This window comes from Engystomops pustulosus, chromosome 4 (genome assembly GCF_040894005.1).
Source record: "Engystomops pustulosus chromosome 4, aEngPut4.maternal, whole genome shotgun sequence".
Lineage (NCBI taxonomy): Eukaryota > Metazoa > Chordata > Amphibia > Anura > Leptodactylidae > Engystomops > Engystomops pustulosus.
In genome coordinates, this window is record NC_092414.1 from 164466424 (window position 1) to 164479275 (window position 12852).

Genomic DNA, 12852 nt, shown 5'->3' on the forward strand with positions numbered 1-12852 from the left:
GATCCCCAGTAATACATCTATATTCAGCCGCCTCGCCCCCAGTAACACAGCTACATATAGCTGCCTCATCCCTAGTAACACAGCTACATACAGCCGCCTCACCCCCAGTAACACCGCTACACACAGCCTCCTCACCCCCAGTAACACAGCTACATACAGCCCCCTCGCCCCCAGAAACACAGCTACACACAGCCTCCTCGCCCCCAGTAACACAGCTACATACAGCCGCCTCATCCCCAGTAACACCGCTACATACAGCCGCCTCGCCCCCAGTAACACAGCAACATACAGCCGCCTCACCCCCAGTAACACAGCTACATACAGCCCCCCAGTAACACAGCTACACACAGCCGCCTCGCCCCCAATAACACAGCTACATACAGCCGCCTCGCCCCCAGTAACACAGCTACATACAGCCGCCTCGCCCCCAGTAACACAGCTACATACAGCCGCCTCGCCCCCCAGTAACACAGCTACACACAGCCGCCTCACCCCCAGTAACACCGCTACAAACAGCCGCCTCATCCCCAGTAACACAGCTACACACAGCCGCCTCACCCCCAGTAACACAGCTACATACAGCCGCCTCATCCCCAGTAACACAGCTACATACAGCCGCCTCGCCCCCAGTAACACAGCTACATACAGCCGCCTCGCCCCCAGTAACACAGCTACATACAGCCCCCCAGTAACACAGCTACACACAGCCGCCTCGCCCCCAATAACACAGCTACATACAGCCGCCTTGCCCCCAGTAACACAGCTACATACAGCCGCCTCGCCCCCAGTAACATAGCTACATACAGCCCCCCAGTAACACAGCTACACACAGCCGCCTCGCCCCCAATAACACAGCTACATACAGCTGCCTCACCCCCAGTAACACAGCTACATACAGCTGCCTCACCCCCAGTAACACAGCTACATACAGCCGCCTCGCCCCCCAGTAACACAGCTACATACAGCCACCTCGCCCCCAATATACACACATACAGCAAATACACACACATTCAGTATATACAGCATTTTCACAGACATACGGGAAATACACACACACACATTCAGTATACAGAGCATATACATACATACATACATACCATATACACAGCATATAAACATAAACATACATCATATATATATATATATATATATATATATATATATATATATATATATATATGAAGATATTTTTACAAACAAAAAAAAATAAAATATCACATGGTCATAAGTATTCAGACCCTTTGCCGTGTCACTCATATTTAACTCACATGCTGTCCAATTCCTTATGATCCTGTTGAGATGGTTCTACTCCTTTATTGGAGTCTAGCTGTGTTTAATTAAACTGATTGGACTTTATTAGGAATGACACAAACCAGTGTAAATAATACCTCACAGCTCACAGTGCATGTCAGAGCACATGAAAATCATCGGGGCACATTTACTTACCCGTCCGCGGAGTTCCCCTAAAGTGCATTGTCCAACCGGAATTGTAGTCTTCCGCTATTTACTAAGATCGTGCGCTTGAAATCCTCAGGTCCACCAGTGTTCACTTTCTTCTTCCTGGTGTATGTAAGTGCATGACTTGCAACACAATTTGAATCTTAAATCCTGCGCTCAGTCCGAAGCAGTCAGATCGTCCGACGGCCCACCCTCCGATTACTGTAACATGAAAGCCAGCGCAGCTGCGCCACAATCCGATCGCGTGCAACACAATCCCTGGTTAAATACCTGTCACAGCCGCACAAATCCTGAAAACTTTGAAAATCCGACGAAAGTACAATCCGCGGACCCTTCGTAAATAAGCCCTATGATGTCTAAGGAACTGCCCAGCCAGAGCCCAGACCTAAACCCAATTGAGTATCTCTGGAGAGACTTGTAAATGGAATCCACCAATGTTCACCATCCAACCTGAGGGAACTGGAGAGGATCTGCAAGGAAGAGGCAGATAACCCCACAACAGCCCAACCACAACCATTCTTGGCACAAGCTGTCAGACTGGGTAACTGGTGGCAAATTAACCCTGCAGGATGTGGCCCTGCCTACAACAGGTATATCACCCTATTAAGAGCAAACCCACTATAAGGAACTTGCTAACTGCCCCTGAGAGACCCTGCAATGTGAGAGGCACTTATTTACAGGAAATGGGAAGTGAGACCATTGTTCACACCAGTACACAGAAAATGTCAATAAAATAACCCCACAAAGTGGGGTTACACTGGCAAGACACAAACAACACAGAATGCGTACAGTGAACACCGTAAAAAAAATAATTAAAAAACATGCCAAGAATTAGGATTTTTGTGTCTCCAACCAAACAAAAAATACAATAAAAAGGAGTCAAAAAGTCCAATTTTCACCACAATGATTCCAATAAAAAGCAATTGCGAAAAAAAATAAGCCCTAATACAGCTCAATCAACATGGAAATCTTAATGTTACACATCTTTGAAGATGGCATTGCGAAAACAAGTGATTTTTCTCTCCAAAAGCATTTTTATTATGCAAAGTTATTTACACATAAAAAAGATATATAAATGGGATATCACCATAATCATAATGATCCATAGAACATAAATACACTCACCAGCCACTTTATTAGGTACACCTGTCCAACTGCTCGTTAACAGTTAATTTCTAATCAGCCAATCACATGGCGGCAACTCAGTGCATTTAGGCCTGTAGACATGGTCAAGACAATCTCCTGCAGTTCAAACCGAGCATCAGTATGGGGAAGAAAGGTGATTTGAGTGCCTTTGAACGTGGCATGGTTGTTGGTGCCAGAAGGGCTGGTTTAAGTATTTCAGAAACTGCTGATCTACTGGGATTTTCATGCACAACCATCTCTAGGGTTTACAGAGAATGGTCCGAAAAAGAAAAAACATCCAGTGAGTGGCAGTTCTGTGGGCGGAATTGCCTTATTGATGCCAGAGGTCAGAGGAGAATGGGCAGACTGATTCGAGCTGATAGAAAGGCAACAGTGACTCAAATCGCCACCCGTTACAACCAAAGTAGGCAGAAGAGCATCTCTGAACGCACAGTACGTCGAACTTTGAGGCAGATGGGCTACAGCAGCAGAAGACCACACGGGTGCCACTCCTTTCAGCTAAGAACAGGAAACTGAGGCTACAATTTGCACAAGCTCATCGAAATTGGACAGTAGAAGATTGGAAAAACGTTGCCTGGTCTGATGAGTCTCGATTTCTGCTGCAACATTCGGATGGTAGGGTCAGAATTTGGCGTCACCAACATGAAAGCATGGATCCATCCTGCCTTGTATCAACGGTTCAGGCTGGGGGTGGTGGTGTCATGGTGTGGGGAATATTTTCTTGGCACTCTTTGGGCCCCTTGGTACCAATTGAGCATCGTTGCAACGCCACAGCCTACCTGAGTATTGTTGCTGACCATGTCCATCCCTTTATGACCACAATGTACCCAACATCTGATGGCTACTTTCAGCAGGATAATGCGCCATGTCATAAAGCTGGAATCATCTCAGACTGGTTTATTGAACATGACAATGAGTTCACTGTACTCAAATGGCCTCCACAGTCACCAGATCTCAATCCAATAGAGCATCTTTGGGATGTGTTGGAACGGGAGATTTGCATCATGGATGTGCAGCCGACAAATCTGCGGCAACTGTGTGATGCCATCATGTCAATATGGACCAAAATCTCTGAGGAATGCTTCCAGCACCTTGTTGAATCTATGCCACGAAGAATTGAGGCAGTTCTGAAGGCAAAAGGGGGTCCAACCCATTACTAGCATGGTGTACCTATAATAAAGTGGCCGGTGAGTGTATATGATATATCTAAGCATTACAGTGTTTAAAACAAAAAATGTAAGTAAAAATTCTGTATCAGAATAATTTTTTTTCGCTCCTACCAAAAAAGTTTATAATCAATAGGGTATAGCCACCCCAAAATAGTGTAACTATACTCCTTGAGGGGTTTAGTTTTAGTATGGGGTAATTTTTTTGGGTTTCTCTTGTTTTGCTATGTTATAGGCTCAGCTAATGCCACATAGTGCCTGAAAAGGGGTTTACATCCACATGTGGGAGAGTCTAAGTGGTGAATAAAATATAACTTTTAATGTAGCAATGCTAAAAACAATGAATAAAAATAGTGCAAAGGTATAAGTTATGGTTACTCCTATAACAAAAATGACTGCCTAAAAAGTCATGTGTTTAAATTTCTGGTGTCCTTTCTAACCGTGAGCAGTCTATCAGTAATTTTTACATAAGTAGAACTGATCTCTAAACGGTGCGGACTCACCAGAAGTAGTGCTAGGACCAAAAGCGGGGCACCATCGTCCAGACCTTTTCGTGTTGTCTATGCAGGTTGGAGTTGGTGTAGATAATCCAATCGGTGGTCCAAACGAAGTCACGGAGGAACAGTGCAGGTTGTAGAGTATGCACAAGGATACAACTAGGCTAGGCTTTTAACAGGGCCAGATTTACCAGGGATAGGTTCCTGTCGGGGTGGCAGCTTCATAGGGCTGCGGCTCCGAGGTCAGGTTGCACAGGGAATAATAGCTATCTGTCTCATCAGGGATTAATAGGGTCAGTACTGCACGATATCCGTATCTGTCCTTCTTCCCTCTTGACAGTTGTATCCTTGTGCATACTCTACAACCTGCACTGTTCCTCCGTGACTTCGTTTGGACCACCGATTGGATTATCTACACCAACTCCAACCTGCATAGACAACACGAAAAGGTCTGGACGATGGTGCCCCGCTTTTGGTCCTAGCACTACTTCTGGTGAGTCCGCACCGTTTAGAGATCAGTTCTACTTATGTAAAAATTACTGATAGACTGCTCACGGTTAGAAAGGACACCAGAAATTTAGACACATGACTTTTTAGGCAGTCATTTTTGTTATAGGAGTAACCATAACTTATACCTTTGCACTATTTTTATTCATTGTTTTTAGCATTGCTACATTAAAAGTTATATTTTATTCACCACTTAGACTCTCCCTTATACATAAAGGTGAAATTACGCAACTATATTTGACGATACTTTATAAATCTGTACAAAACATCCACATGTGGGTACTGCCAGACTCGAGAGAAACTGCACAACAAAATCTGCAATGTGTTTTTTGTTTTTCCTGCATGAAGAGATAAATTTTAGGGCTAAATAAACATTTTATATCTTTAAAAATTCCGTATAGAACCACTGTTTTGTTTCATATTCAATGCTTAAATGGTCAACAAGCTGAACAAGGGCTGTTTTTAATAGTTTGAGGGTGCAAGTTACAAATGTGGTGCCTTATGGGGAGTTTCTAATAAACAGAAATTTTAAAACCCCCTATGAATAGGCCTATAAAATAATAAAATTTCCATGAAAAATCTGAAAAACTGCTTAGGAAACTAACATCCTTATAAAAAAAACCATTAATTAGATCAACATAAAGCTGACAAATGGTTAATATTAGTTAGTAACCTATTTGGGAGGTTAAACCAACTGTATGATGTTCATAACATTTAGGAATCAGAAAATCACAATTTATTTTAAAAGTTCCACCAAATTTGATATTTTTTTTAAAAAAAAAAATCAATGCAAAACATTCAACTAAAATATACCACTGAGGTGAAGAACAACATGTCACAAAAAATACAATCTGAAAATCACCTTGCTAAGTTCCTTGACAGGTTCCTCTAATCTATAGTAGGATAGCCCTTTTTGGGTAATTCCTTTAGTCCCCCAAATTTTTTATAATTTTTAATTGCTCTAATATGCAAATTTACTAATGAGGCAAATGGGGCGTGGAGTAGCCGGAGCTGAGGCTACACGGCACAGATACTCCACGCCCTAGTGGCCTCTTGCTATCCGCCTGCCAATCCTTCTTCAGCGCCCAGCTACAAGGAGCATGCGCAGCTGCTGTGTCCTATGTACACTGCTAATAGGATAGCTGAACCAGGAAGTGCCTGTCTGTAGTCTGTACTGTGCTGTCTGCCTCCTACCCCTCCCCCTTCTCCTGCAATGCAAGACAAGCTAGAGGAAATTGTCCCACCATAGTCCGAAGAATTACTGTCGTATCCAGGGACAGACAAAATCATAATCACCAGGACTTATAGAGACAGTTTGGATTTATATCTGTGAATGCTGTATTTTTGTTAATAGTGGATTAGAGAATGTGTTATTTTGTTATGCTGTGTATATTTAAGAATCTTGTCTTTGTGGGATGCCCCTTTAACAGGTTAAATTGCCAGACATCGAAGGAGAACAAAGCATTTCTAGCAGAGCCAATGGGCCCCCTGGTTTATGGGCCCAGTGTCAACTGTAACTGTTGGGACCCTTACAGCTTCACGACTGGAAGTAAGGGAATTCCCAAGCTGGGAAAGAAAACTGAAACTGATCATGAGACATTATCATGCATTTCATGTTGCATTAAGTATCGTGACAACAGGACATTGCATCCTCACTAGTTCCTGGTATATATTTTCTGTATGAGTGTTTTATTATACTTGGTAAATTTGTTAAATTTAAAGTGAGAAAGAAAGTGAAAGCCAATATCCTATTCTTTCCAAGGGCATCAAGGTCCAAGTCATGCAAAGTCCAACTGAATAACATAATGCAGGTCCAGAAAGTGCATTAATGTCTATACACAGTGGTGGTATACTGCTTGTAAGCAGTTTAAGAATTGGCATTTTTGCCATGTGTGTACATTGTAGTGCCAGTTCCAGCACTGTAATAATCTTCACAAAGAGACCACTTTCTGTTTGGACACCACAAAACCTCTACTAGTAAAATTGGATCAATACTAGGCGTCCAGACCCCCCTTCCACTGAGTGCTGATTGGAAGCCTCATGGAGCTGGACAGCCTATAAGAGCACTCAGCTACAGTGCATGGCGCCATTGCCGTAATTTTATGAATGCCGCTGCGTACTACATTAGTCTTAGTCCCTGATGAGCCAGCGGATTTCTGGAGAAACACATAGGATAAACTAAGAATGACTTAGGGGGCTAGAAAGGATACTATAAAGGAATAGGTACTGGGTGTAGGCGACTACGAGTAGTGGGGGTCTCAGGATAGGGCACGGACAATATGAATGATTGTTTACATGAGGAAAATGAAGGATAGAAAGAGCCCTAAGATGTTGGTGCTTATATAGTCTATGACTCATGAAACAGTGAAAGGTCTAACTAGACTGGGGGCAAGTGTGCAATAAAGAATGAGCCCCACTAATTCCCCGAACAAAGACTCCCCGTAATAAAGAAACTCATTCCTGTAAACACACCCCTTTTGTCTGCATTATTGAACATGTATTATTTGCATATGCCCATATGATATTCCTGCTGCTACCTCCTAACTGAGCTCTACAGTCATAGCCAAAAGTTTTGAGAATGATACGAATGTTAATTTTTACAAAGTCTACTGCATCAGGTTTTATAATGGCAATTTGCATATACTCCAGAATGTTATAAAGAGTGATCAGCTTAACAGCAATTAATTGCAAAGTGAATATTTGCCTAGAAAATGAACTTTTTCCCCCAAAACACATTTCAACTTCATTGCAGGCGACTTAAAAGGAGCAGCTAACATCGTTTCAGTGATTGCTCCAGAAACACAGGTGTGGGTGTGGATCAGGACAAGGCTGGAGATCAATCTGTCATGATTAAGTAAGAATAACATCACTGGACACTTTAACCCTTTCAGGACCTGGCCCTTTTTGGTTTTTTCATTTTCATTTTTCACTCCCCATGATCAAAAATCCATAACTTTTTTATCTTTCCATGTATAGAGCTGTGTGATGGCTTATTTTCTGCGTAACAAATTGCACTTCATAGTGATGGTATTGAATATTCCATGCCGTGTACTAGGAAGCAGGAAAAAATTTCCAAATGCAGTGAAATTGGTAAAAAAACGCATTTGTGCCGTCTTCTTGTGGGCTTGGATCTTACGGATTTCACTGTGCGCCCCAAATAACATGTCTACTTTATTCTTTGGGTCGGTGCGATTACGGGGATACCAAATTTATATAGGTTTTATAATGTTTTCATACATTTAAAAAAATTAAAACCTCGTGCACAAAAATTTTGGGGGGGATTTTGCCATCTTCTGGCGCTAATAACTTTTTTATACTTTGGTGTACAGAGTTGTGGGTGGTGTAATTTTTTGCGGAATTTGATGACGTTTACAATGTATCAATTTTAGGACTGTTTGACCTTGTGATCACTTTTTATAGAATTTTTAAATTTTTTTGAATGACAAAAAAAGTGCCATTTTCGACTTTGGGCGCGATTTTCCGTTACGGGATTAAACGCAATGAAAAACCGTCATCATATTTTGATAGATCGGGCATTTTTGGACGCGGCGATACCTAATGTGTTTATGATTTTTACTGTTTATTTATATTTATATCAGTTCTAGGGAAAGGGGGGTGATTTGAGTTTTTAGGGTTTTTTATTATAATTTATTTTTTTAAACTTTTTTTTATTTTTATTTTTAGTATTTTTCAGACTCCCTAGGGTACTTTAACCCTAGGGTGTCTGCACGATCCTATACTACAGTATGGCAGTATATGTGTATTTTACTACTCATACATTACAATGTGCTGATAGCACATTGTAATGCATGGGTTAACCCGAAGTAGCCTCGGGTCTTTGTGAGACCCGAGGCTACCATGGCGACAGATCGCCGCTCCCCGATGACGTCACAGGGAGCGGCGATCCTCGAAAAGATGGCGGCGCCCATGCGCTGGCACCGATCGCGGGTGTTACTGGTAAGCCTTTGCTGCAATATGCAGCAAAGACTTACCGGCTATGGAGAGGGCTCAGCGCGTGAGCCCTCTCCATGCACCCGCGGCCGACCCGTGAAGTGCTATTACGTCATGGGTCGTGAACGGGTTAAAAGGAGGCTGGTGCTTGGCATCATTGTTTCTCTTCTGTTATCCATGGTTATCTCTAAAGAAACACATGCAGTCACCTGCACAAAACTGATCTAACAGGGAAGAGTTTCGCAGCTAGAGAGATTGCACCTCAGTCAACAATGTATCGCATCAACAATGAATTCAAGGAGAGAGGTTCCATTGTTGCCAAAAAGGCTTTGGGCATCCAAGAAGGACCAAGAAACGCCAGGACCGTCTCTTAAAAGTGTTTCAGCTTGGGGATGGGGCTACCAGCAGTGCAGAGCTTGCTCAGGAATGGCAGCAGGCAGGTGTGAGTGCATCTGCACGCACTGTGAGGCGGAGACTCTTGGAGCAAGGCCTCGTGTCAAGGAGGGCAGCAAAGAAGCCACTTCTCTCCAGAAAGAACATCAGGTACAGACTGATATTCTGTATATGCTATATACACTTTTTAATGCATATTAAATAGAGGTGATATTTTAATACTTGCACAAATACTATTGTATATACTATTGTATACTAATTGTATATTCAACTTAGCAGTACAATAGGGTCCAGGTATGTTGAGTCCCTGAGTAGAGGACAAGGGGCTGCAGGGCAGGCATTGCTCGTTTTCATAGATCCACCCCTGCATTGATCAGACACACTGCACTATATGATATTAGAACTGGACTAATTTAAAGATGTATCTAAAAGAAAAATTAAGGTAAGTACAAATATGAATTTATTGTTACATCCCCACTTATGATGGAATATGGGTTCTCTTACAATACAGTGATTGTTGGTGTGATTTGATCTCCACATAATCCAATGTTTTCACTGGTTAATGTGCTTGTCACATAAACATCCCCAATAGAAAGCGTCATTGTCCTGAAACAGAGGTTCCTTTCTAGTGAATATTCTGTGTCTCAGAGGCTATTTCTACTAAACACAAACTAGTGGAACAAAAATGAGAGGGAACAACAATCCTGCTTTAGCAATAAATGTGAGGTGCACAAGAGGTATGGCCATGAATATGGAGAACCAAAAACAATTTGCATGTATATAAAAATAGAATGATCATTCTTCCTTCTCTATGCTATCAATGTCACTGGGGCACTCACCTTCTTTTTCCAGTTTATTCTCTTTACTTTCTGGTCTCCTGTATTTTCTTTTGTTGTTTATCTATACATAAAGGGGGTTATTTACTAAGGGTTACACGCGCACTTTTGTCGGACTTTCCGACGTTATCGGGATTTGCATGGCTTGGACAGGTATTTAACAGGGGTCTGTGCTGGGATTGTGTCGCACTGGATCCAATTTTGGCGCAGCTGCAGTGGCTTTCATGTGACAGCAATTGGGGACGTGCCGTCAGACGATCTGACTGATTCGGACTGAGCGCAGGATTTAACTTTCAAATTGTGTTGCAAGCCCATGCACTTACATGCACCAGGGAGAAGAAGGTAAACTCCGGCAGACCTGAGCGGGGAAGCGACACATGCAGGATATCGGGCGCACAATCTTAGTGAATTGTGGCACAGTGCATTCAGTGAACTCCGCTGACCGGGTAAGTAAATGTGCCCCATTATATCATTTATGTATAGATTTAACATTGCAAAGGAATCACTATAAAACCCATAACCACCCTATGGAAAGCTGACAAAGCAAGTTGAATGCAATGACATTTTACATTTCTCTCCCATATAATAAAAATAATAATAATAATAATAATAATTCTTTTATTTATATATTTTTTAAAAACCTTTTCAACATTTCCAATTTTTCTGAAAAATACAGTGAGAACTTTGACCCCTCTATGTGCATTCTTTATGTGCAAATCACACTATTACCTATCCTTTGGTTACTGGAATGAGGTACAATAACAGGCACATAACAGGAATGACTCTCTTAGTGCTACACAGAGCGCTTCTACTAGCTTACACCACTCAGAGATCTCAGTGTGGTGTGGTGTTACTGTGCAAACGTAGTATACAATACACAAAACACATTAAAAAGTATGCTATTGCTTAGAAACAAGTGTGAAAATGGAACCTAATTGCATGCTCTGCAGAGCATGCAGAGCACACTTTCGTCGGAGGGTTCGCCTTTTTCGGGGATTGCGAGGCTTGGACAGGTATTTATCAAGTGTTTGTGCTGGGATTTTGGCGCATGCGATCAATTTTTGGCATATCTGCGCTGGCTTCCATTCAAATTGTGTCGCAAGCCCATGCACTTATATGCACCACAAAAAAGATGTCGGACCTGGACCTGAGCAGGATAGCAGGCGCACAATCTTTGTGAATCGCAGCACAGTGCATTATCATCACGCGATGCACTTTTGGTGAACTCCAGTGGCCGGGTAAGTAAATTAACCTCTATGTCTTTTTTCTTGCAAGAAGAACAACTTCGGACCTTAGAGGATACTACATACTGTAGACTTCACTTATTGGGCTAGGACTAAAGTGACTATCTCTATCTCTTGGTGGAGCAGATAGGGAGCAGGACCTTATTGAATGGGCTAAACAGGAATCACTTGGGGGAATTTATCATTGTTTTTTTTTTTGTCTATGTTTGGCATTGCTTTGGTGCAGTTGTGGTACAAATGCTGTTTTGTAACTTTCCATTGCACCAAATGAATATAGGACAGTGCAAAGTCGCTTTAAAATACACTGTGCTTGTACCAAATTCATTATTTGCTTACACTAATTTTCACAATACTAAACTAGCTTCATGATTTGTGTTTGGCAAATTTTTTTTTTTAGGTGCATGTTTTGTTGCAAAATGATTCTAGTCACCCCCTGGCGTATAAATAGGATGAAAACCACAAAAACCATCAAATTTATCAACACCAATTACTCCTTAGAGGGACGTGTGCGCCAAAAAAAAAGAACATTTTGTGGCAAACACAAATATCATGAGACAAACTAAAACAAATACAACAACATACATAGACTCACTTGATGAATTTAGATTAAAAAAATGGAATTGAACATAGACAAGCAAGTCAAAGACTAATTGTAATGATAAATTTCCCCCATTGTGTCCCCCATCAGATCGTTGGTGAGTCTTTAGTGAAGGAAGCTTTAAGGTAAGTATTGGAGCTTTAACTATTAAACTAGACATTGGGGCAGATTTATCAAGCTGTCTGAAAGTCAGAATATTTCTAGTTGCCCATGGCAACCAATCACAGCTCCCCTTAAAAATATTCATGAGCACTGGTAAAATGAAAGCTGAGCTGTGATTGGTTGCCATGGGCAACTAGAAATATTCTGACTTTCAGACACTTGATAAATCTGCCCCATTATCTATCAGAGAACAAGTTGAGTCAAGCAATACCAATAGAATCGGCGATCCTTCCTAACAACATCAATTAGGCAAACAAGTAAACCAATACAACGGGTACAACCCCTTACACATTCTTTCACAATGGAAGGCCACACGTCAGTTATGACAGACAGTTCTGCCTTTATTTTTCTAACTTTATATTTTTATCTCTGGAACAAGAAGGAAGGTAACATATTAGGTTTTTTTCATTTGATTACTATGCAATGGCTCTGATAAGATCGGCCATTCGTAAAAATTGGCACATGCTTACATCAGACCCACATGTAAAAGAAATAGAAGAGAATATGCCATTCATCACTTTCTGATGGATTCAAACTCTAAAAGATCACCTAGTATGAAGTAGATTGTCTTCTATACACAGAGAGGCAACTGGTTGAAAAGAGCCATTCCAAAAGGCAATCATAGGTGCTGTTGTTGTAACCAATGTTCGAATATGATTAAAGGTTCTGAATTATAGGAGGCATGAGAATTAAAGTTAAACAATTCATTACATGTAGATCGACACATGTGGTTTATATCATCTTCTGATGAAGATTACGTGTTATCGACAACATAAAAACTGGGAATGGAGCCCCACATCTCATAAATCATGTCATGAAGCCCATGGGGGGAACTTAAGTGTATTGACATATGCTGGACTAGTACAATTCCCCATATTTTTTAAGGGAGAGAAT

The 12852-nt window shown here is 41.5% G+C and overlaps 1 long non-coding RNA gene across 1 annotated transcript in view; it reads right to left on the reverse strand.

Annotated features, from left to right (window-relative positions):
* Positions 1-12852, reverse strand: part of LOC140125686 (uncharacterized) — a 47633-nt gene that overhangs the window by 690 nt on the left and 34091 nt on the right. The gene's annotated exons all lie outside the window — the stretch shown is intronic.